At 42.1% G+C, this 25819-nt stretch overlaps 1 protein-coding gene across 13 annotated transcripts in view; it reads right to left on the bottom strand.

The window, feature by feature from the left end:
- PARD3B (par-3 family cell polarity regulator beta) overlaps window positions 1-25819 on the bottom strand; it is a 930268-nt gene that overhangs the window by 852509 nt on the left and 51940 nt on the right. The window contains exon 1 of one of the 13 annotated variants that reach the window (XM_070581759.1): window positions 17354-17504. The exons of the other annotated variants lie outside the window; for them this stretch is intronic. The gene's annotated coding sequence lies outside the window, so the exon portion shown is untranslated. Of the gene's footprint in view, window positions 1-17353; window positions 17505-25819 lie in introns of those variants that run through there. 13 annotated transcript variants of the gene reach the window in all.

The raw sequence follows: 25819 nt of genomic DNA, 5'->3' as shown, positions 1-25819 counted from the left end.
CTGGCAGAGGGCTCAAACAAAATCAGAGCTTTCTGCTTCCCTCTGGTATTCTCCTTTCACTTATGGGAGTCTATTTGAAAGGAATTACCAAATTATCTGCTTCCAGAAATGCTTATAGTTCTTTAGCTAATATAGGGGGAAATGAGGACAAAATGGAGCCCAGCATGAAAGGGTTGAGATAATACTGAGAAGACTTATAAAATATTCATTGGTGATATGAGTATTAAAATCAGATAGTCCGCTTAGATTGGGAGCTAAGCTAAAAAGCATCTTCACCAAGAATGAGATCTGAAAATTTGGAAAACGTTGTGTTATGTGCCAAGTAAAGGAATCAAATATGATTATAAGTAGAATCTTTCAAGAAACATCAGCTCTTAAAAACAGAGTAGGAATGAGTTGACCAAATTTTAATTATAACAAATGACTAAAATGTAAAAATCAGAGGTAAAACCACCTCCAGAGGCTTCAGCCCTAAGGACTTTCTCATGTTCCCCTGGGTGCCTTCCCCCAGCACCTAGAGCGCAGATGCTAGGAGCAGATGCTTAATAAATGCTTAGTTAATCTGGCGATTTAAGGGTTTTACTTCAGAAACACTGTGACCTAATCAGAGTCCTAATTGCTCCACGATTTTCAGCTTTAGATTTGTCCCATGGCACTGTGACATATATAAACTCTCTCAAAACCCAAGAGAATAAATGACCACTAAAACATAGTATGCCTTTATCGTTGGTGGCGTCAGTGAGGTAAAGCTTAGTTTACCGAGCCCCACTTTCTCGACTGACACAATGTCAGAAGTATCTTCTCTAAGAAAAGACAAAAGCAGGCCTAAAACATAAATTCATCTTTAATAATTCCAATATATCTCAGGAATGATCATCAGTTGATAATACAATAATACACTAAGCTACTTCGCCCATAAACCCCTGCATTAAATTAATCTAATGGAAAAGTCAAGGCCCAGCGTCTGTGCACGCTCACTTTAGAAGCACACCTAACGAACATCCACGAGCAGGTGACCTCTCGGGACCTCCACGGGGCAGGACTGCTTCAGCAATATCACTGGCTGTACCATGTCACGAGAAATTTAGCAATAGCATGCCAGCCACAAATGGAGATTTTTTAAAGATTGTTAAACCCTTGTACCTAATGAGAAAGACACCTGTAAAGTTAAAAGCAGGTCTTGTGGTGTTTCCCTGCAAGGTGGTGGTGAAGTCTCAGGCTCTGTGGCCCCCACATAGGTCTGCTCACCTTAGGACCTCAAAATTGGCCCATTTCTATAACCTAGTACATCAAGTGTAATGGGCTTTCCTTATTTTTATAGCAATTTAGGGACCTCAAAGGTATATAAATGTGTGGAGGAAACCAGACTGCTTTTTTAGGGCACATTTGACATGGTAGTAAGATTGGTTCACATGACTTTAAAGTGAATGCCCACAAGTCATATCTGATGGCAGACTGCACTTAACACGGAAATAAAGCAACACCATTACAATCAAGAATTTTGGCTTATTCTTCTCTACCAAGGAGTCAACTTAGAGTACACTGGTTCCCACACAGAATGCCCTTCAGCTCTCGTTTCTGTCATGTCACTCACCCTGGGTAACGACACTCTAAATGTAAGGGTATGATACTAGCGACCACTGCCATTCTTGAGGTGGGCTCAAGACATTTTGTACTTTTGCAAAAGAAGAAATGAGTGAACCAGAAAAGGACAGTTCTGCATTCAGCCACCAAGAGTGGATGATGAAATGCCTGCCAATTAATTCTCCTGCAACCATCCCTCAGCTTACACCGAGGACTTGAAGACATGAGCTCAGCAGCAGTCATGCAGTGAGGCGACTAGACGGCACACTTAGAATGCAGAGTGATGTCCAAACGGTGACCTTCTCCAATCTCAGCACAGCAGCTAGACTGAACAGCCACAAAACCAACCATCAGCCCTCTGGTAAAAGGGAACAGGAGGCGGTGAGGGAGAGCCTTCCTTACAAACAAAGACGGCACAAGCAGATGTGAAATCCAGGTGATTTAGGGCAAGAATCATCTCAGCAGGAAAGTACAGAGAAAGAAAAACCAACAAGCTAAAGCAGAGGGAATTAGAAGAAGAGAAAACAAAAAGAATCATTTATTCAGGAAAATATTTATTGCATGACCACCAAATTAACACAAAATAACGGAAGGAAAAACATTAAGAGCAGAAGAAAGGAAGAAAAATTTATTCCCCAAGAGAATTAAGCAATATGTTTAGTCAAATTAAGCAAATTAAAGCAATCTAAAGACTGCGACACAAGATGCTCCTTGACGAAACTGAAGGGGTTCAGTCTCACCTCCCCTCTCCCTCTGTTAAGCATTTCATAAGTCCCCTCTCAGGTCAAAAGAGTCTAGAACCTCTGGCTGTCTTAAATGCCAGAAATACCCTAAGGAGTCGCCTTAGGAAATTAGTAGCTTGGTACTTTCCTCCTAAGCATCAGTAAGGTAAAGAGACGTTGATTAGGAAAGACCTCTTAACCCAGAGGAGTTTCCCTAGGAGGCAGGTTCCCGGACCCAAGCTTTCAGCCATCCTAATCGCAGTTGTGGTCACATCCACTAAAGGTATGATCACAGTGTCCCAAGCATTCTACACAGCATTTACTTATATTAAGTCATTTACTTATTCTTCACCACAACCCAACGAAGCATCATTTTGTAGATGTGGAAACTGAGACTCCAACAAATTCCTCGTCGGGAAGTAGGAAGTGGCAGATCTGGGTTCCAGTCCAGGCTGCCGAGATCCCAGAGTCCACGCTCTTCCCACCCTACACACCCCCTGCCTCAGTACTCATCAAGACACACCACTTCCTCGTTAGGCTGGTTTCTGATCCCAGCTGAAAATTCAGGGACATGAATGTGGCCCAGTAAGAAGAACTGCAGTTTAGACAAGAAATAACTTAACAAAAAGAGATAATGGATGAGAAAACACCCTCCTCTGTCCATGGACACTGAAGAAACAACTCTGGGGAAAGTGAGATAATGCAGTTTAAAATGTTGAAGAGCATCCCAAAAGAACATTCATTTACGCTTGTCGGCTGCTTCTTCTGGGTTCACATTGGTATGCAGACTGCGTCTTGTCCATCTCCCCCCAAAAGACCTCATCTACGTCCTCCAAGAGGGAGTGACTATTTTCTGCCTGGGAAGGCGTCAGAAAACAGGTGGCATTTGAACTGCATCTTGAAGAAAGGAGTTGCCAGGCAGAGAAAAGGCTCCGGGTAGCTTCTGTGACTTGAGTCTATCTACAATTACAGGCTGCAGACGGCTTGAAAGAATCCAGCTGAGGTCAAAATATTAGCAAGAGAGGCCAGCTGGTTTCTACAGGAGGCTCCAGATGGTACCATTTATCTGTATGAATGTTCCCCAGCCTTAGTGCAACCCCCTAACCTTGTAAGCTTTCCAGAAGGAATGGTAAGATAACACTGCAACTTTCCAAAAGAGGAATCTCGGGAAGGAGGAAGGAACATTTGAGAAATCTGAAAGACTACAGAGACGAATGTATGTCAGATTTTTTTTTTTTAAGAGAGAAATATAAAAGGTTTGGAAACAAAGATGGAAAGTAAAAATAGTTTGGAGGTGACAAAGTTTAAGGGAAACAAGAACTCAGCACATACTGCAGTCTGATGTACTGGCCAAATCTAATGCTGAAATGGGCTCTTCCTGTCAGTTTCACCGGCGGCCCCACAACTCGACAACACAGTCTAAAGTGAAATGCAGACCGTCACAGGCAGGGCTTCCCACATGCCTCACGGAAAACCCAGTTTAAGTCTTAACTACTCCTATAGCCACACGAAGCAAAAAAAGGATCTAGTGGTTGGAGACCTTTGCAGAGCAGTGTTAGGATACCGAGAAGGATGCCTGGAGGGGGTGCGAGTTAACTGCTGGATTCTCAGCAGCTGAGCAAGGAGCTACGCTTGACCAACAAGAGGAGAACTGCAGGTGAGATTCTCAGCAACGGGAGCTGGGGGTGGCTGGTCTGCACAGAACTTGAGAAGCCTGCAAGAGTCAGATTAAACAGCCAATCCAAGAGCACAAATATGGAAGAGGACTCAATAAGTATTAGTCAAGAATTTTGTTGCCTGTGGTAACAGACTGATGCCCCCGCAAAGATTTTGTAATCCCCCAAACCTATGAGTGTTATTTCTATGCAAAAGTGAATTAAGGTTGCAGATAGAATTAAGATTGCTAATGAGCTGATTTTAAAATAAGAGATTATTCTGAAACATACAGGTAGACCCAGTTTAATCAAAAAAGTTCTCAGAAGTGGAAGAGGAAATCAGAGGAGAGAGATGGTGACGTGATATGAAAAGGACTTTGAAAATAGAAGAAGGGGCCAGGAGCCAGGGAATGCAGCAATCCCTAAGAGCTGGGCAAGATAAGGAAGCAGATGCTACCCTGGAGCCTCCAGAAAGGAAAGCAGCCCTGGCGACGCCACGTGTGTCTTCTGCCCTCCAGCCACATCAGCAACAAGTTTGCGTTAATCTGTTACAGGGGCAGCAGGAAATAACACAGCAGCCCTCCCTCTCCACACTCCAGCAATGGGAGTGTGGGAACCTCAGGTTCATAAGCTGTGGAAAGGGCAACAGAAGTGTGAGGGGAGAGCAGCGAGGGGAGGCCAGCAGTACCCCTGTCCCCTTGCTAGTGACATCCCCATGGCAGACCTGAGCTGGGTTAAGGGCATAACCATTAAGTTTGAATGAAGTCTGAAGTTTTGACTATTATACTAGACTATATTACTTACTGACAGGAGGGCATTTTATTACTTCAAGTTGACCAGAGGAGTCTTGAGATTTGCTCCACATTTCATCTGAGACACAGGAAGAACTATCCAAATGGGATAAATTTGAAGGGACAGTGGGAAACAGAAGTGAATTTGCTGTCTGATTATCCTGAGCCCTGTTTATTCAACATGACAGCTACAGACAGTTGAAGAGGAACGGGAAACAGCTCAAAGGAGGGCAGAGCATGACGAATCAGAAACATGACCTCCTCCTGTACTGGTGAGAGATTTTTACACTTGAGAAACAACGAACATAATGAAGACACTGGAAAGCTATAGAAAAATGGAAAGATATAAAGCAAATGTCAAAAATAATAAAGTAGAGTGCTACAGATTGTATCAAAGCTACAGACACAGAAGAGCAAGGATTTGGAGTTGTACAAAATCAAAGATGAGTCAACAAAATTTTCTTCCATTAAACTCTGCTATTGACTGAATGTTTGCGTCCCCTGCCAAAATTCAACCTAATGCCCAATGTGATGGTACTAGGAGAGGGGGCCTTTGGGAGGTGCTTGGATCATGAGGGTAGAGGCATCATGAATGGGATTGAGTGTTCCTTTATAAGAGGCCCCAAAAAGCTCCCTCATCCCTTCCACTAGGTGAGGACACAGAGAGAAGTCGGCTGTCAATGAGGAAACCGGGCCCTCACCAGACACTGAGTGTGCCAGCACCAGGACCTTGGACTTCCCAGTCTACCAAACTATGAAAAATAAATGTGTGCTGTTTATAATCCACCCAGTTTATGGTGTTATTGTTATAGTAGCCTGAATAGACTAAGACAAATTCCAAAAGGAGATGATTTCTAGATAATCCTGGTGAGTCGAACACATGCATTTCTCTCGGCAAGTTCCATATGCACCCCACTCATGAAAATAAGGAAATAACATGAGGAACAGAAGTGGGGATCACCACAGATGAGAAATGGCAATGCACTGTGGAAGGTTGAAAATAGGTAGATGGGTAATCTCTGGTTTAAGAAAGCAGAGACAGCAGATACCTGAGCCAGTACAGAAAGAAGCCAACAAGAAGCAAAGCAAAGATTTAGGACGTGGAGGCACCAGGTGCCCTGAAGGTGGAGGCAAGGGCTGAAAACAGAGAACTGGCCAACACTGCACAGCTATCATCTCCCCAGTCTACATGGAAAAATCAGAGGTTTACTCTACGCAGAAATAAAGCAGAGGAGGCCATGAACTGGGATATGAACTTTGCAGACACTGAGCACAGCTGAGTAAGAGTAAATGCTGAGAAATCAGGTGAAATTCTACATTAAAAATGAAGAAGGCTCCCCCTGGCCCATGGCTCACTCTAAGCAACCTGGACACTGGTTGCCTAGCCTTACCCCTCTGAGACCTAAGATCAGAGGAGTCTTCCAAGAATTCTCAGAGTGTGGTCCACAGACTGGGGAGGCACAGAAAGAACTATGAAACAAAAACTACTTTCATAATAATACTTTGACATTATTTGCCTTTTTGACTGTGGAAATTTGCATTAAGTAACAGTGGAAAAAGCTTCTACTTTCTCAGTAAGAATCCAGAGCGTGGCACAAAACTGTAGTCACTACATTCTTCACCATTATGTGCTCACAGATTTTTAAAAAGCTGAGTTCACGTAAAGATCTTCAGGAAACAGTAAAAATCACTTTATTAATCTCAGCCTTTGAGTACACTTCTCTTCAACATTCCATGTGACACAATGAGAGGCATGTAGAAAGCACTTCCACTGCACACTGAGGGGTGAGTTATCTCCAGGAAAGGAGGCAAGCTATTGTTTGACTAGCAAGCTGAATCAGTGGCTTTTTCTCAGGGAACACCATTTTTACTTCCACATGTGACTGACAGAGAAACCATGGTTATTCAGATGTGGGTATCTGGCAGACATTTTTTAAAAAGGAACACAGTGAGCCTGTCGCTTCAAGGATAACAATTGATAGTACTTATTGCCAATGGTAAAACTTGAACTTCCAAGCAAAAATTTGGGCTTGGGGCATGTTATATCCACCACCATGAGCCTGACAGTTTCTCATCCTTAAAAGATTTTTCTGATGAGACTGATGATAATATAAGCAAACTTGAAATTTTGATATTGTGTAATGAGATATGTCAATATTTGGAAAATTGATATAACTCAGTCAAGCAGTATTTTCCAAATGACCAATGCATGTTACAAACCCATGCATGGGTAAAAGGTCCATTCAAAGGGCAAGACAGATGACAGATCTGAAAAGTTCAGTGATATGATTTCAGACTCCATGTCACAACTACCCTCTAAGAACTCAACCACTTGTCAAGTTTTGGTGTAGTAGCAAAGGAAAACAGGGACAATTATATGAAAAGACTATTAAAATATTCTACCTTCTCCAACTATATATCTGTGTGAGACAGATTTTCTTCCCATACTTAAAACAACAAACCGCACCAGACTGAAAGCAAAGGCAGATATGACGATCCAGCTGTCTACTGCTAAGCCACACGTTATGGAGATTTGCAAAAATGTAAGAGAATATCACTCTTCTCACTCAATTTTGTCTTGAAAACAGTTATTTTACATAAAAGTAAGTTATTTGTGTTAACATGTAATGGGTTTACTACTGTTATTTTTAAGTGAACGAAGTAACTATTTTTACAATTTTTCAGTTTTGGTTTCTAATACCTAAATATTGGAAGATACAACCCACATAAACAAAAGCTCTATAACTATACTCACCAGTATGGTGGCAACTAGTTATACGTGGTTACTGAATTCTTGAAATATGACCAGTCTGAATTAAGACATGTTGTAAGTGCAAAATATACACTGGATTTCAAAAGCTTCACATTAAAAAGAATGTAAAGTCTCTCAACTTTTTATATTGATTACATGAAATAATATTTGTATTTATTGGGTTAAATAAAATATATTAATTTCAACTGTTTATTCTTAATATGGCGACTAGAAAATTGTACATCACACATGTAGCTTGTATTTTTGATTTGCATCATATTTCTACTGAATAGCACTGGTCTACAAGGTCCTCAATAATTATTAAGTGTGTAAAGGGATTATGAGACCAAAGTTTTGAGAACTGCTGCTCTATAACAGGGAAATGGGCTGGTTCAAGGAAAAAACAAACAAACCTATAGACTCTGACATTTAGGGGACCCAATGGGACACAGAATGACCCTACAGGGAAAACCACCACCAGTCAATAAGGCCAGAGATTCACTCAAATATAAACAGGTAGAAAGGCTCACCAGACATTTGTGGAAATCCTCTATCATGAAGGTCATAGAACAACACAAATAAAAATGAAAAATAAATAGCCTGGTGAAAAGACAGTGTAAGCAGCAGTGGAACACTACACAATCCTTTAATAAATATCCTGAGAGATGAGAAAATATCACATCCATGAAAAAATACTTATGCTTAAAAATGATCATTCATAAAGCGATTTAGAAATTAAAATTTTGAATGTACATAAAAAATCAACAGAAATATAAACCTTAGAAAACCTACAGAGAGTAGAACAAAAAGACAAAAAGAGGGGCTGTTCCGGTGGTGTTGCAGTTAAGTTTGCATGCTCTGCTTTGGTGGCCTGGGGTTTGCAGGTTTGGATCCAAGGCGCAGATCTACACACCACTCATCAAATGGTGCTGTAGCAGCATCCCACATACAAAAGAGAAGAAGAGTGGCACAGATGTTAGCTCAGCAACCATCTTCCTCGAGCAAAAGAAAAAAAGAGGAAGACTGGCAACAGAAGTTAGCTCAGGCCAATCTTCCTCACCAAAAAGAAAAGACAAAGAGAGGAAATAGGTGAAAAAAGATAAGAAATTTAGAGGAGCACTCCAGAAAGTCCAAAATGCAGAATAAGAGAAGAGCCAGGAAGAACAATGGAAAAATTATGTGTGTTGGGGACAAGGGGGTTTAAAGAAATAACGTTTCCCAAAACTAAAAGATAAGTCACATTAAAAGCTCTAGCAAATGCCCAAAGTGCTCAGCATAATAAGTGATTTTAAAAACCACACATATTGTGAAAGTTCAGAGAATTGGAGAGGGAAAAAAAAGGTAAGGTTTGGAGATGCAAAGCAGGTAAGAGGTGGCTTTCTCAACAATAACACTGAAAACTGAAAATAACAAAACACTCTTCAACATTCTGAAGGAGAATGACTTCAATCTAGAATTTCTGACCTCATATTTAAGTGTGAGTGAAGAATAAAGACATTTTCAGACATAAACGTCAAAAAAAAACCCACTTCCCCAGAATCCTTTTCTAGAAATTGACTAGATGTGTTTGAAATATATTTAAGAGTTCACTAAACAAAATGAAATCATTATTAAAACTAGAAAAATGAACTATTTGTACAAACAAAATCTTTTATAGTACACTATGTGGCTCAGCTTTGAAATATATTTTACAGTCATACTAATGTAAAAACTGAATATTGACCTGTAAAAAAGTTGAATAAAGTAAAAACTGAATATTGAATATTTTACTAACATAAAAACTGAATACTGACCCTAACTAATGAAGCAAGGAGAATGGAGAGGCAGACTAGGGGAAGGAATGAAAAAGAACTAAATCATTATCTCTAATAGATCAACTGAAATCATCTTAAGTTTTAAAAGCAAGAAATATTTACTCAAGCATATTGCTAAGAAATGAGAAGAAACACTTAAGGAAGTCGACAGTGGTTGCTACTAAGGAGTAGAAGGGAGAGGGCATGAAATTGCTGATATTTGCTAAAAACCTTGTAATACATACAACGCCTTACTTCGATTTGTTTAAAATAAAATTTAAAATAGAAACAACAGAAAGGGAATATACATTTAACTTTATAAACATTTACCAAAAAAATATGCATTTGCAAAGAAATTTGGAGTTTATGAATTTTTGCTGACAAAGCAAACCAGTCTATGAAAAGCTAAGATCAGATAAATGTATTTGTGAGTTGCGTGAATAAATTTTCTGTCCAATTTGGTTTTAGACTAGACATAAATTGAAAGAAAAGACAGCTATCCGTGTAATGTTTCACCAGGGTCATAAGCTGGTGACCCACTGGCTGACCCCACCTGTAGACCCGGGGCTGTTTGGGCCATGCAGTTTGTTGTTGTTACTGTTCTTATTTACGAACAGAGGAGCCTGCAGAAGAACCCTATCTTCTCTTGAAATGCAAAAATCTGCTCACAGACAACCTTTGTGCCAGCTAAGCAGCCACTCACCAAAGTGAGCAGGGGCAGCCCAGGGTGTCCCCACATGCAGTATCACACATTCCACTACCAAATAGTGTCTATTTCTCCCTTACAAATAAGAAAACAGAAAATGGGCCAAGAAGATCCCACCTTTCAAGAATAATCAGAAATAGCACACATATTTGCAGAAATGAAGAAAATTCTCATTGTCTAAAACGCAACAGCAGCTGTTTATTTCTCCAGTTGCTTGTCCAGCCTGGCAGTGATGTGAGTCTGAGGCCCTGGTTGAAAAGTTGATCAGCATGAAAGAAACAAACTCATTTAACTCCATTTGCTATGTGCTACAAGCTTCCATTTATGTGTTTATTTTTTCCTAGGTATTACAAAGCTTTATATATGTGATACATGCACATGAAATTAAAATAAGCAGATCAGCATATTTTAAAATAATTGCAGGCTTTTTCCAATTTAATCTTTAAACTTTCTACATTAAGAACATTTAAAAATGAGACTGCTTCAATGTTTCCTCATTTTACTTTTGATTTATATGATACATATTATAATCCTATTTATGAAAAAGAATCTGCAAGTTCTCAACCTTCGAACGGGGGTGCAGGAAGAAGGGAAGAGGCAGTGTAACTTTAAAACAAAGACTATATTAGTTTTATCCACATGCCACAACACAATCTCCAAATGACCTCTGCCTTCCCAAGTCACATTTTAACTAAAGCGACACAGAATGGAATGCCACATTAGAACTGAAAGCAAGATAAAAGGTAGAAGCTGTAATCTACTGCTCTGCACAGCGTTACGTTATTCGTGACAAGGGTTTCCCAGTTTCCCAGGCAGGGTTCAGAATGTCAGCTTTAACTATGCAGTAAATTTTAACAGGATGTTTCTAAATGGCTACCCTCAGAGGGCTACCCAGATGCCTTTATCTGTAGCATGTTCAGAATGACACCAGCTACTTCTCACCTGACCCCAGGAGTAGAGTCTCCCCCGACAGGCTCCCTTTAATCTCTGAGGCCTTTGGGCTCCTGCTGAGCTAATGACTCCCCCAGTAGGATGGAAGCCAGGATAAGAATTTTGTTTCATATTTACAAAACATCAGTGTATGGACAAGAAAGCCCTGCCTGGACGAAGACCCCCCCAACTCTGCTTACAGAATTACTCTGCCAGCAAGGTGCTACTCTGCGGCTGGAGCGATGGCAGCCAGGTTTGGGAAAGCAGAAAATGCAATGTTGGAACCACCACTTTCAGTGTAAATTGTAAAATATCATTGAGGTCTTCAAAAATCTCAGAGCAACTTTCCAAGCATATATGAATTAAATTTCATAGCAAATCACATTTGAATTTGATACAAACACTGCCATGAAAATAATAGATATTTATAAGTGTTGGGCAGCAGTAACACAGATTGGACCAACTGGCCGTGCATTGTTCTCAGAATGCTCAGAAGTGGGAGAGGACGTTTCTCCTATCCAGAGAGACAAGAGTCTGTTGTGAAGTAGACTACTAGATCACAGAGATTCTATAAAGGACAAGGGGACAAGAAGCCAGAACCATGCTGATAAACTACATAAATGATTGTTAATATTTGCCACCTTATAAAAAAGATGTGATAATCCTTTAGTAACATAGAACTTTAATTCTTCCTAGATATCATTTTGCAATGACAAAACACTTAGCAAAATATTTGGCAGTTATTCAATAAGTTGATGCCTGCTTTACCTCGATACTCCCAAAGACTTAATTTTAAAAATCAAAACTTTCTAAAGAGATCCAAAAGCCCACTGGGGAAAAAAGACCTTAAAAACGTCATTCAAATTTAATGATCAATGATACTTGATGATACTTTAATATCAAAGTAATGATACTTTAGAATCAAAAGTATGAGTGAAGTTAAAACTTGTAACCAGGATATCTTAAAGGAAGGGTAACTCTAGAGCAACACAGCAAGGTATTACCTGAACAACCGTAATTCCATCACAATTAGATTTATTTATAATACAGGGAGATAGTCATTCACTGAAGTAGACAGCCTCATACCTTTATTTTAAATCAGTTTCAAACTTCTCTCTCACCCACAACACAACATAACTATTCTTCCTAGTAATCTGACAAATGTAAATTAAAGACGGACATTCTTTCACTTTCCCCAATATCATCACCATCATGTATAGATACATGTGTTATATGTGTATGTGGGGAGGAGAGCATGATAAATATTGAGCAGATGATGTCAAAGTCAGGGTACCACAATCTACTAGCTGTGTATTTCCCAGGTAATTGACATCCGGATGCAATGATCTATGAATATCACCAGCACTCCCAAAATCTACTGAGCCAATCAATTGATTTATTTGTGCTAATGAGGAGTTTATGCTTTCAGGACACATTGCACCCTAATCCCATCTCCTTCCAGGCATAACCCTGAGAACATAAGACCTAGCCAATTCAGAACAATTCCATTTGGCTTGAGATTCTGGGAGCAAGGGAGCAAGGGAGCATTCTGTACGGCTTTACTCCCAGTGCCCTCCCTCTGGAGATCAGAGCCGCCCACACACACTAGGGTAGGAGAATGGGAAAGGGCAGATATTTCTTTCCTGGGAAAAAAGCCAGAGTGAAAGTTTGGGAGGATATAAACATGTAGCAGCTAGAGGAAAGCCATGGAAACCTCCTCGCCAAGCAAATGTGCTTTGCTGTAAACTTTCCTGGCCCCTTACAATATTTAGTGTTGTGCTAAAGCAAATATTTTTAAAATCCACAAGCATGTGATGTTTAAAATGCCTAAAATTAAAAACAAACAAATGCCCCCTTATTGCCTGTTGAAAACCAGCACGTCCACTCTTTGTCACCACAGATATTTATGAAGTAGCTGACTGCTGGGGATACCATCTATTTTGTAAACTTCCCCTTGCCTGTCTGCCAGGATCTGAACCCACGGTCCCATTAAACCCCTGAAGGTGAGAACAATATGTCACACACAAGTACATCTTCCTGGACAGAGGGTTACTTAGCATCCTAATTGTCAATGGGGTCCAAGTCTTTAAAAAATATCATGGCTTTACGAGGATTAAAATTTACATTAATAAGTCATAATTCACATTAACCGAGTCTTCCAGTCATCTGGTTCAGCCACCCTAAAACTCCTCCAGAAGAGAACTCTATGCAAACTATCCAGAGTTAATCCCCTCTCTGGAAATCCTTTAATACAGGTCTCCTACAGGAATGTGATTCTACACCCTTCAGTTTTCTGGGGATTTGAGGAGCTGAATCCCGTCACAGGTGCAGCCACTCCACACCCTTCATTCCCTTGGTGCCTGAATCTTTGCTTCCACTGTACTACCTTATTTTATAATTTTCAGCCCTTTCTTAACCTCACTATATATTTTCCACATCATTCGCAAAATGACAAGCAGATACACAGGCACTGCTTTCTGGTTGCAACAAGGCCCAGTTAAACATACGACACTGCCAACGTAACATGCTTGACGGAAGCCTCCTCCGCTAATATGGTCTTGACCTACCTCCTTTACTCGCCGTTCTTATCTCCCACAAGCCGTTCCCTGGGCTGTCCTGAAGTCTGGGCTTCCCTCGAGTCTGTATTTCTTGGAAGTCCTTAAAGCAAAATTCTAGGGTGAGCTTTCATAAGGATTACACCATGAGAAACAGAAAGACTTCCCAATTTTTGTATTGAAATAAATTTAATCTTTCAGATCTACGGTAGTCTGCTGCTATAATTTCCCTTTGGTTACTATCTTAAACACTGAGCTACTGAACATTATCATACATTTATGGACTATCTTTCCAGTTTGCTAAGATCATTATCACTTCAAATTAGGAAACATGCTCCATTTGGTAAACCCCAGAAACCTAGTGACTATGTCCAGGACTCTACCCTGCAGTCAGCTAATGGTAGTTCGAAGAGACTAGGGGTTTTGTATCCCACCTCTTGCTAACTAGTTTTTACCTGAAGCAAGAATCGCAGTGGAGGATAGGGGAAAGAAATGTCATTCTTTAAAGGGAAATATATGAAAAAGATGGTTATTTCTGAGAAAAACCTTACACACAATATAACTGCTACTGCATGATTTTGCTTTGTTTTCCTTAAACAGAACAGCATCCAGATGAGATCTAAAGGAGGAGTCTCGACAGACTCACCTGAAATGAGAGCTGTGCCCTAATGAGGTGCACGCAGGTGAAGCTCGCATGGCAGTTTGGCCCATCAACCCAGCACATCTTATGAGCATACGTCATGAGACCCAGGAGTCATCTGTGGTGGCCACTGGACCTTTTTCATACATTGTCAATTCTCCTGCTCTTAGAACACAGTAGAATCCCACCGCGACTCCTACTTGAACTTAAGTTTGACCACGCAACTGGCCAAGCAAACGCGAGCATAAGTAACATGGGCCTCTCTGTGCAGAAGCTGTAAGAGCTGGTGCACGGATTTACACTTTTCTCTTTTCCCTGATTTCCTATAATCGTGGAAACATGTAAGAAGGAGCCTCCATCAGCGGAGGCCCCAAATGATAGAAGGATCATATCTCCTTGGGACCCACCAGCAGCTCATAGCATGACCAAGAAATAAACTGGATACTTTAGGCCACTGATGTTCTCAAGGCATCACTGCAGCACGACCCAGCCTCTCCTGACACCACAACTAATTTTAAACACCAATGTGTAAGGCACAGCGCTGCGCAGACCCGTGGGAAACAGGAGGACAGGAGTCAGGGAGCAGACGGCACTGCCCTCAAGATGTACATGTTAGAATCAGATGGACCAGACATATCCATGTTTGGGTCATGAAACGAGGTATAAAGTTCCAGTTCTTATCTTTTGAAAGCTCTCTAAGGCCTTGTGATCAGATCACTTTCTAAAGGAGACGGAGAGAGAAGTCAGCTTTCCACGGAGACAGAAACCACGAAGACGGCAGAGGACACGGCTGAGTGAGGCTGCAGCATGGATTACAAGAACAGTCACAGGAATAAGGCCAGAATAGAAGGTGCAGAATAGAATGTGACAGGCCTTAAATGCCTTGCCATGAAATGTTAACAGCAACAATAACAAAAAAAACCATTATGTTCCAATGCATTTTAGGGCATTGCCTATATTACTCATTTATTTCTCACAACCACCCACTGAGGTAGACACTTTTTTCAGTAAGGAGAGAGCATTGCCCAAGGTCACCCAAGCAGGAAGTAGCGGAACTGGAACTTGAACCCCGACAATCCCACTCAGGGTCTGTGATACGAACTACACACACTCCCAGCACGGACTTCAGACTGTCGTCTACACACGCAATGAGACCCATTCACACTTTAGGAAAGGGAGCTCCACAGTCAGTCTCAGCTTCAAAAAGATTAGTTGAGCCATGTACACAATGAGTTGCAGAAAGAAGACTGGTGCGCAGGTGGAGATATCTTCTACAAATCACTGTGACTGACCAGGTGAAAGATAATAAGCCCCTGTATGAAGATAGTAACTAGTAACTATGAGTCAATAATTCAGAAACCTGCGATAGGGTCAGAGCAACATGCCTCCTGCCCATCAGCGTGTGGGGAGTTTAAAGCTGGTTGCAAGCTCCTTGCTCCTCCTCTCATTGAGAGGGAGAGTTTAATTTCCCTCTCCTTAAATCCAGGCTTTCTTACAGACTTGCTTGACCCACAGATCGTGGTAGAAATGATGCTCTGGGACTCCTAACACCAGGTCATAAGAAACGTTGCAGCTCCTGCCTGGCTCTCTTGAAGAACTCTCCCTGGCAAAACACCAGGGCCCTGAGTCACCTTGTGAGAAGTACGAACCCTTGGCTAAGAGGCTTTGTCAGAAAGCCCCAGAGCACATGGAGATGACCCAGCTGAGCCCACCTTCCAGCCACCCATCCCTAGGTGCCAGGCATGCAAAGTAAGGTATCTTCGACCCTCCAGACAAGCCACCAGCTGAATCTCACCATGTCACCCCAGTTGACACTTTTTGGAACAGAAGCATCCCACAGCTAAACTGGGCCAACTTCCTGAGCCATAAGCCTGTGAAATATAATAAACATGTTAAGACAATACGCTTGGAATGGTCTGCTATGTTGGAATAGATGACGGGAGCACGGCATTTACTAAAGGAATCCTGAAGTTCATCCAACTATATCAAAACCCCTCAGCATGCTCAGCCCCTCCCCGACTCTGAATGAGTTGGACTTCGTGCATGTGGCTGCAAGGACTGGCATTTTCAGTAAGCTCCAACACCCCACATGCTTTTCACATTAAAGTTTGAGAAAATTAGGATCAAAACCGTCTACACAATAACAATGGAACCAAAGGGCTGGGTGCCCACACGATGAGTGATCTATGAAGACTGATGCTGGCACACATCTCCAGCTCGCTCCACAGTCATTCTCCACTGGCTGGGCTGCCCTGAGACTCACCGGGGCAGCTTCTGAGCCCCGTCCCGATCCAACACGGGGAGGAGAGTCCAGGTGAGTCCAGCAGGCAGCCTGGATTGAGAGCTACTGGTGCAGTCAACCATTAATATTTTATTGCTTTAACGGCAAAAAAGGCATAAAAAAAGCCTTCATAGAAAAAGAATCACTCAGAAGAGAAAGACAGGTCTGGCTTGATTCTCCAAACTACAGGGATAATCTCCAGGCACCATTCGAGTAAAAGAGACCAGAAAAAATACAATTTCTCCCCTCCCCCCAAATCTAAAATTACTTGCATACATATATCATTTGGGTCAAATATTATTTTAAATATGTAAAGCCCATTTTTTAGGTCTTTGAGCATGTTTTAGGAGGCAGGTTAAGACATAGGACTTTGGGAGTAGATTTGTATTTCTGCTTTAAAAGTATCTATTGGAAAGACTGGCTGCTAAACAGCTTGTAAAGGGAAAATTTTATTTTTAAAAACCTTAGCTTATGCACTAGGCCAGTCACCACATGGACTGCATTCTCTCACTGAGCTAATTTTAAAACATTTCTTCTAATAGGAAGAATTCCAGAATGGAACCTAAAGAGTGTTAATACTTAGAGCTGATACAACATAGCCTCCACCCCTTTTGTAACAAAGCATTGCCCCCAGCCAGTTCTCAGCCCTCAGCGGAGGGAGGATGAGCCCTCAGCAGTCAAAGGCACGGCAGAGGAGGCCATTTCCGACAAAGCAAAGGTTCTCTCTGACCACTTAATGTTCGGGGACTGGAAAATGAGGTCATTGATGATCAGCCTAATCATCTCAGCAGCTGTCTTCTCAGCCTCAGCACCAAACGCTCTTCAAGTATCAGTGGAAATGACCAAGTAGTCTTCAGTAAATATTTATTTCTCACCCAGCAAATAGGACCTACTATGTGCCGGGCAGTCGAGGATCAGGTGAAAGGAAACCACCAAGGATTTACCAATGAGAAGGCTGAGTGGCCAGATGAACTCGCTTCAGGGTGTGCCCAGGTGAGACTACCCTAGAGAGGCATGAGGTGGTCGCCTGAAGTGGAAGCCGAGCCAGAGCATGAACACAGATCCTCACACCAACGTGAAGGCTGCTGGTGCTCTGAAGTGCTTTTCCACTGCCCCTGTTGGGTTTGTGCTGCGTGCTTCACATTCTTTCTGGACCAAGTCCCCTTTGGAATTTGCGGCAGGAGTAAATCAAGTGTAGTCTGAAAAGCAGAGTTTTTATCAGGCAGTAGTTAACAGGCACTAAGGTCCTACATTTCGGTAACAGATGATTATTAGGTCAATGAAAAACGTCCTGGGGTCTGATCTAAAAAAAATAATATCAAAGTTGGGAGAGTAAATTTTCAATGTTTTCATTATCTGTTCCTGATGGTCCTCAGGGATCCAAACAGTTCACACAGACTTGGTGGATTGCTTTACTTCTCAGCACTTAATTTGCCCCAGTAGAGAAATTAACAAATAAAAACCACTGAAACACTTTTTATGAGGATTCCTGAAGTAATACTGGTGAATTAGTCAAGACCTACAAATTATTTCAACCATAGCTAAAATACTGTCTTCCAGTACAAAATGTGCTATCAAGAAGTCAGATCAAAAAAAAAAAGAAAATTCTCAAAGAGGTTGACAGACAGCAAATTTAATAAAATAGGAGTTATAAAGGCATAAAGAACATCAACCTAGATGCCTCAGGTTATGTGATAAGGATCAGTATGTTCAACTTTTCTGACTTAAAAGACTATTCCATTCTACACTTCCTTGTTCCTGTGCTGAAGCAAGAAGTCTCTTTTATTGACCACTTTAAAAGATAAATAAGTGAGCACACGGCTATATAATTTAGCGAAGCAAATTTGCTCTCCTTAGCGTTTCAGAGGATGCTGTTAACCTAGTACCAGTAATACCTGTCCTGTGAGCTGTTTTTGTAAAAGTAGAGAGGGACTTATAATTATCCTGGTTCTATAGGTTGATTCAAAATATTTACGGAGCATCTCCTGAGAGAAAACAACTGTGTTGGTCAATAAGGCACACAAAGTGGTATAAAGATAGCTTCCTGTCCATCCCCATTGTAGCTGGGGAATCAGAACAGATTTTCTAAAACCCAAATGACCAAATAGTTGTTGAGAGACTGAGTACCAACTTCTGACTGTTCCGTGATCTTCTAACCAGACTAAGTTGTTTTAGGGTTTCTGGATGTTTTTTTTAATCTTGTATCTCACCCATCCACACCAAAAATCAATACAGAGCTGCTCAGAGAAGAGTCCCAAATGGATTATTTGACCTGGCCTCCCTTTTAAATAGGGACCCTCGCTAATGAGATGTTTGGTGAGAGTTGGCCATAGAGTCTGTGACAATGAAAAACATAAAAAAGCCAAAATACGACTCAACACACAACATTCTGACCAAAATCAACATTTTACTAAGCACAAGAATAGTGTGTACAGAACTAATATAACATTCCATCTTCTCCTAAACTCGTTACCAAATTTTCACTGTCTATTTCTTTGTTCTATTATTTAAGAAAATTCTTGGGCAGCATTTGTAGTGAGAGAGTAGACTTAAAAGACTGAAAATTAAGACAGTCAAATAAACGAGTACACTCAACTTGGAGGAGACACTCCTAAGAATGAGAAGAGAAGTTTCACCAAGAAAGCAAACAATGAAGCATCTGGCATTTGCACTACTTAGCAGATTCATACAGTTTCACAAGCAACGTCTCATTCATTCTGTCCACATGACAAAGTGTGCGTCCTCCTTGCACAAAACAGAATACTGAGGCTGAATGAGCCGATGGAAAATGCAGAGCTGAGGTAAAAACCCAGATTCTGTCTCTTTCTCCAAGACAGTGGTACCTACTCTAGACCAGAAATACCTCCCCTCAAGGAGGGGATCCAAACCAATGATCTCTAGCGTAAGCCTCTTCCAGATCTAAAATTACCATGATTTTAAAAGAGAGTATAGCAACTGACTGCACACCACCAGTAGGGACAGAAAAACAAACAGCTTCTATCAACTTTATTGTAATTAGCTAAACAAAGGAGAAATTTCCATAAATTTCTAGAATTCCTCAAGAAGATGATAATGTCATCTGCCTGAATAATTTAGAAGATGAAGTCTTGCCTTTGAATCACTCAGGATTACTTCTACAACTTGTCTCTAATCCTACGGTGACCACTGGAACTGAAAACTTTTCATCTAAATTTCAACAATAGCATTCGTAGGATAATAGTGACAATCATGTTCAACAAGTTTCTTAGACCTAAATTAAGCCGTTCATGAACTGCTTAAGCTTTATATTATGATTTTTTCTTGTAACAGGAGATCTATATATTAAAGCACTGGTTCCTGATTCATGAAAAAATTCTTTTGGGGGAGGCTATTTATTAAAGAAATAATCATTTAAATATAAGAATTCAAAATTCATATCACATAACATAATCATTCTTCAATTAATCAAATTTGATGAGGAATTCTAATAAGGTTTCACAATTAAGCCTTTTATATATTAAAAAACAATATAGCAATCACCATCTAATGTGTAAGACCTAGGCAATGCACAGATGATGTTCTAAATTTGAACTTGAAAGGAAAACCCATCAGTGTGCCAGCTTGATTTCTTTAATCTATTCATGTAGGTTAATTACCTGACACTCATTAAGATGACTCTGGGCTTCTTTAAATTTCTGACCATATTAACCTCTCCAACTAATCCTTATTAGAAAAATATTAAAGAGTGTTCATTGCTATTACAAATTGAATTTGAAATGATGAAACAATTATCAAATAAATGGAGTAGAAAACGAGGTTATATGCATGAGAAGATTCAATGCATCAAATATTTTACTTCCATTATTATAAAATAACGGTCTTGAGGTTTATACCCAGGAAATGTGCGTAAAGATCAGTCCTTGAAAGAAATCTCTCCACTCTATTCTTATCCAATGGGGGAACAAATAAAACCTCAAGTTCATCATTAACAGATTTATTCAGAAAAAAAATCTTATTTTAAACTAAACAATTGGACAAAAAGATTCAACTCTCCAGCTCAGTAAGTCTACACAAAACAATCATTTAATATTATGGGTTTCACATGCTATATAACTCATGTTGCAAATAAAATGGCAGAGAGAGGCTTATAAAGTACTGTTCAACATCACAAAAGCACAAAATATGAATGAGATGGTACTTTTATAAACTGAAACCTTATCACTTCAGTTCTAGGATAAAAAAGGAATTCAAAGACATTTATTCTCTAGACAAATTTCATTTAAAAATTGTCCTATGTCCTTCAAGAACCGATATATCATCTCTGCAGACTCCTTTTTTAAAAGATATTATGAATAGAGTGTTAGTGACAATATTTTATAAATGTTCAGTTAAGTTATACCAGAGACTAGACCGGAAAACCACAAAAAAAGGTAGAGAAGTCTGGATTCAGGCAGTGGAGTGAAGCAAATGGGAGAATCAGGAGAGAGAGATTAAGAGAAAAGGGGAGTAGGCTGCAGGGGTATTTACAACACATGACAAGGGATTAAAATCCTTAACAGAGAGAGGATTCTCACAAAAAGAAAAAAGTCCTTTGTCCATTTTTTTTTCTTCAAACTGTAAATAGCAACAACCAAAGGGGAAACACAAGTGGCCAATCCATCCATATGGCAGAAATTAACATCAGCAGTAACGTTTCTTTAAATGGGAAAATGTTTTACCCTCCATATTGACATAAATGAAAAAGGACAGCATTCTCAAACATGACAGTGAGCCGCACTGATTGGCTCTCTTACCAAGTTCTGTAGGAAGACTGTGCCAAAGTTTTAAAACATGCACATCCACTGATCCAGTAGTTCCAATGTAAGAAATTAACCTAAGGAAATGATGGATACCCCCAAAATTTGAAGGACAGGTGCTCAAGACAGAGCTGTTAATCACTGTGAAATATCTGCAACAACCTAAATATCCAACCATAGTGAACTGCTTAAGAAATTTTTGATGTATGCATACAACATAATATTATACACACACACACATACACAGTATACATGCATACACATATTTCTTTATTCTAGCTCTTAAATAAATTCTGTGCACCAGGTACTGCTCTAAGGATTTTACAGATATTAATTGATTTATTTCTCATAACAACTCCAGTACATGGGCACTGTCATTATCTGCACATTAGAGAGGAGGAAACTGAAGCAGATGGCTAAATGACTTGCCCAAAGTCACATAACCAGTAAGTGGAAGAGCTGGGATTTGAACCCAGGGAGTTCAGCTCCACAGTCTGAGATCTAAAGGATATATACACCAACAGATAAAGGTGTAACAGTTATCTCTCATCATGGAGTTATAAGTAGGTTGTTTTACCTATCTATATTTTCTAATTTTCCAACTTGAACGTGTATTATTCTTATAAGAAAAAGTTTGTTTTAATGCCCAAATAAAAGAATAACCCAGGAAATATGGTAGGATAGGAAACATAGTGTCCAAACCATCAAGATAAAGGTGATCATTGAGGCTTCAGAATGGAAACTAAAGGAATGAAGAGAAGACAAAAGCAGAAGGCAAGATCTGAGCTTAATTTTTCACGTGGTGGTCTCAACTGGGAAACGTGAAATACTCTAGAAAGCTGTTAATTTGGCTGTATTTCCGAAAGTGCTTATGCCTAATAGTAACTCTGTGGGGCATGAATGCACGTGCTGTGATAGAGGCACCACAATCACACGGCTTCATCCACTGGGTTAAAGGAAAGTGACCGCCACTGCAAAACATATTCAAACCTTCAGTGACTCTACCAGAGACTAACGTTTCCCAATGTATTGGTCCATGAAACTATTTCCCCATAATACCAAGGTTATATAAAACACACTCTGGAAAAGGCTGATTTGGAATATTTCCACTCACGTGTACATTCAAACAATGACTGGGTGCCGACAATATGCCAGGCTCTCCTTCGGACAGCAACGCATGCTGCCAGCAAAGACCTGTCTTGTAGTCACACTCACCACTCGCTGGCCCATCGAGGACTGTTACTCGAGAGCAGAGGGGGGTCAACATCACCTGACTGAGATGCTTAAGAACTGAAATGAGTTTGCAAAGCACCATCACACACGTGAGCAGGCAAACAACTGCCTCCTCCCCACATTCTAGGGCTAAGCTGACATCACCCATACTGGTAGCTCTCTCCATGCCTGGAGAGATGAGTGAAAAAGGAGCATTTTCAGGAAGATTCTCAGCAGCAAATACAAAGCATCCACACCTGGAGTTTTATTCATTAGCAAGGATTTACTCATGGAAACCTCTTCTTTATCCTAAAGGCATCAATGGTTCAGATCTCTACCAGAAAAAATGCTGCCCCAGCGCCTGCCATGGGAGGAGTCATTCCCTTCTCAGAAGCGAGCAGTGGGAGCAACACTCGGCAGTGTGGAGGGTGTCCTCATCACACATCGCGAGCACCATAAAAATGGAGCCAATGAATCAGGCAGGTTGGCTTCCCATACCCAATCCTCCAGCCAGCTTAACTCCTTAAAGGCCTGAAATTGCTGCCCTTACACATATGCAAAAATACACCACAAATGCAACAAATGTTCTCTGCCATGATTTTTCTTGCCAGGCTCAGCTCACTTGAAAGATTATTTGGAGGGTGTTCTATATTTTTGAACCTGCTAAGGGTTTTTTCCAACCAACACGCCATGCACTCGTCCAGCAGGCAAACCAACGTCTAAACCTTTAAAGCCAGCAAAGAGCGGCCCCTTTATGAGCAGCAGGGTTCATCCTTGAACCTGGAAATCAAATAACCGTTTTATTGTCTTTTTGCTAAACAACTCAAAAGACAGCCATGTGTCATGCATTCTTTGTTCCCAGACTGACAAAAAAAAAAAGGAAACAAGCAGTATCTTGGAGAAAAATGTTCAATAATGTCTGCATCACACAGGAAGCCCCACCCCAAGACTCACAGCAGCTCCGAAAAGGAGAAACAAGGGGGAACAAAATCACCAGGAAAAGAATCAAAGACGGAGACAGGTTGGCCAGTGGTTGATGATTTTAGGGGCTGGGGCTGCACACACGGGGTGAGGGGCTCACAATCTCTTCTATGTTGGTGTAGGTTTGAAATTTTTCACGACAAAGTTTTTTAAAACAAAGAAAAGGGAGAAATAATGGATATTAGACAATAAAAACGGAAGACGTTTTTATCTCATGACTCCATAATTCTAAATGTAATTATTTATGAAATTCATCCTCTATCAAAAGAACCATCACAAGACTCATTACGGTGCTGCATTGTTCTTATGTAATTGTCTTCATCCAGCAGTCAGAGAGCCCTCGACAGCAGGGCACACGCCTCGCTCGCAGCATCGAGCGGAGCACCTGCAAATAATCAGTTGCTCAAAACACAAAAAAGTTTGCTGAATGAATGAATAAAATACTATTTCTTTGTTTCCCTGAAGAATTCAGATCGAGCCCAACAGCACAGCAGTCTCTCAGTTCCCTTAAAAATAAAAGCCTGAGAGATAGCTGCGATGGAGGCTGCAGCTCAGCCACGCAGGCCAACAGCAGCAGGCGCTATCCTTAAGAAGAGGCAGAGGAGACAGAGCTAGGATTATTGGGAATGACTATTTCAAAAGATAGCAAGAGCATATGCTCTTTGCAAACCCATGAGGATTTCAGCCATTGGTGAAACAGCACAGTAGACAGGCTAATAAGATCAACTTTGGAGCCATTCAGCCGAAGTTCAAATCTTGGCTCCCCCACCTCCTAACTCTATAATATTGGGCAGGTTGTTTAACCTCTCTGCCCCTCAGTTCCCTTGTCCTTAAATTGAAGCCAAAAATAGTATCGTGTATGAAGTTGTTATAAGGACTCAGGAAGTCAATAAATGTAAGGATCCTAGACCAGTGCACAGCATATGATAAGTTTTCATTTACTGTGAGCTGTCATTATTCCCTACTCTGTGCCAAGCTCTAGGGATTAAGAAATGTGCATAGTCTTTAAGAACTGTGCAGCCTCGGGAGGAATTCCAAGATGGCGCCGTGAGTAGTCCTCTTTGTCTCTCGCCCTTCGAGTCTACAATTATTTGGACACTTATCGCTTGACAAAGGATATCCAGACAGCATCTCAGGACGTCTGAGACACCCACGCGACTATACATCGGAAGGCGGACGGACTTTCCTCCGGGAGGATGTGGAAATAGGTGAAAACTCTCCGACCCCGACGGGCAGCCTAGTACCCGCAAGCGGCTTTCTTCCAACGGACGCCCCCAGAGGATCCACACACATCTAGGGCAGGAGCGAGAACACAACAGAGGAGCGACGGTGGAAACAGGTGACCAGAACCCTACCTAAACCCCCCGCAATTACTCCTAAACGCAGAGGGAAACTTTGGAGTTGCACACCTGAGCCCGCGGGGAGAGTCTCTCCCCGCCATTGGCGGGGAGACCCGGCCTGGTGCTCGGGGCGCCCGGAGGGTCCCAGAGAGAGACACGGAGGGCACGGAGGTCTCCCAGCTGCCGTTGCCCGCCCCGTGGGACTAGGGATTGCCGGAGATCTCGGAGAGGACCGGGGCGGGGGAACTTTCAAAGGCGGGTCTGGCGACCCGGTGGGGAAGCGCCGGAGCTCCGCCAGGCAGCAGACAAAACTCTCTGTCTGCCGGTAGCAGAGGGGCCACGCTGAGCACTCAGGGCTCCCGGCAGAGGCCCGGAGAGAAGCCCAGAGGGCGGGGCGACCCCCAGCTGCCGTTGCCAGCCCCGGGGGACTAGGGATTGCCGGAGATCTCGGAGAGGACCGGGGCGGGGGAACTTTCAAAGGCGGGTCCGGCGACCCGGAGGGGAAGCGCCGGAGCTCCGCCAGGCAGCAGACAAAACTCTCTGTCTGCCATTAGCAGAGGGGCCACGCCCAGCATTCAGGGCTCCCGGCAGAGGCCCGGACAGAAGCCCAGAGGGCGGGGCGACCCCCAGCTGCCGTTGCCCGCCCCGTGGGACTAGGGATTGCCGGAGATCTCGGAGAGGACCGGGGCTGGGGAACTTTCAAAGGCCGGATCGGCGACCCGGAGGGGAAGTGCCGGAGCTCCCCCAGGCAGCAGACAAAACTCTCTGTCTCCCGGTAGCAGAGGGGCCACGCTGAGCACTCAGGGCTCCTGGCAGAGGCCTGGAGAGAAGCCCAGAGGGCGGGGCGACCCCCAGCTGCCGTTGCCCGCCCCGTGGGACTAGGGATTGCCGGAGATCTCGGAGAGGACCGGGGCGGGGGAACTTTCAAAGGCGGGTCCGGCGACCCGGTGGAGAAGCGCCGGAGCTCCGCCCGGGCAGCAGACAAAACTCTCTGTCTGCCATTAGCAGAGGGGCCACGCCGAGCATTCAGGGCTCCCGGCAGAGGCTCGGACAGAAGCCCAGAGGGCGGGGCGTCCCCCAGCTGCCGTTGCCCGCCCCGTGG

This window comes from Equus przewalskii, chromosome 17 (genome assembly GCF_037783145.1).
Source record: "Equus przewalskii isolate Varuska chromosome 17, EquPr2, whole genome shotgun sequence".
In the NCBI taxonomy this organism is placed as follows: Eukaryota; Metazoa; Chordata; class Mammalia; order Perissodactyla; family Equidae; genus Equus; species Equus przewalskii.
The sequence above is the reverse complement of the archived record's forward strand: the minus strand, read 5'-3'. Positions and strand labels throughout refer to the sequence as shown.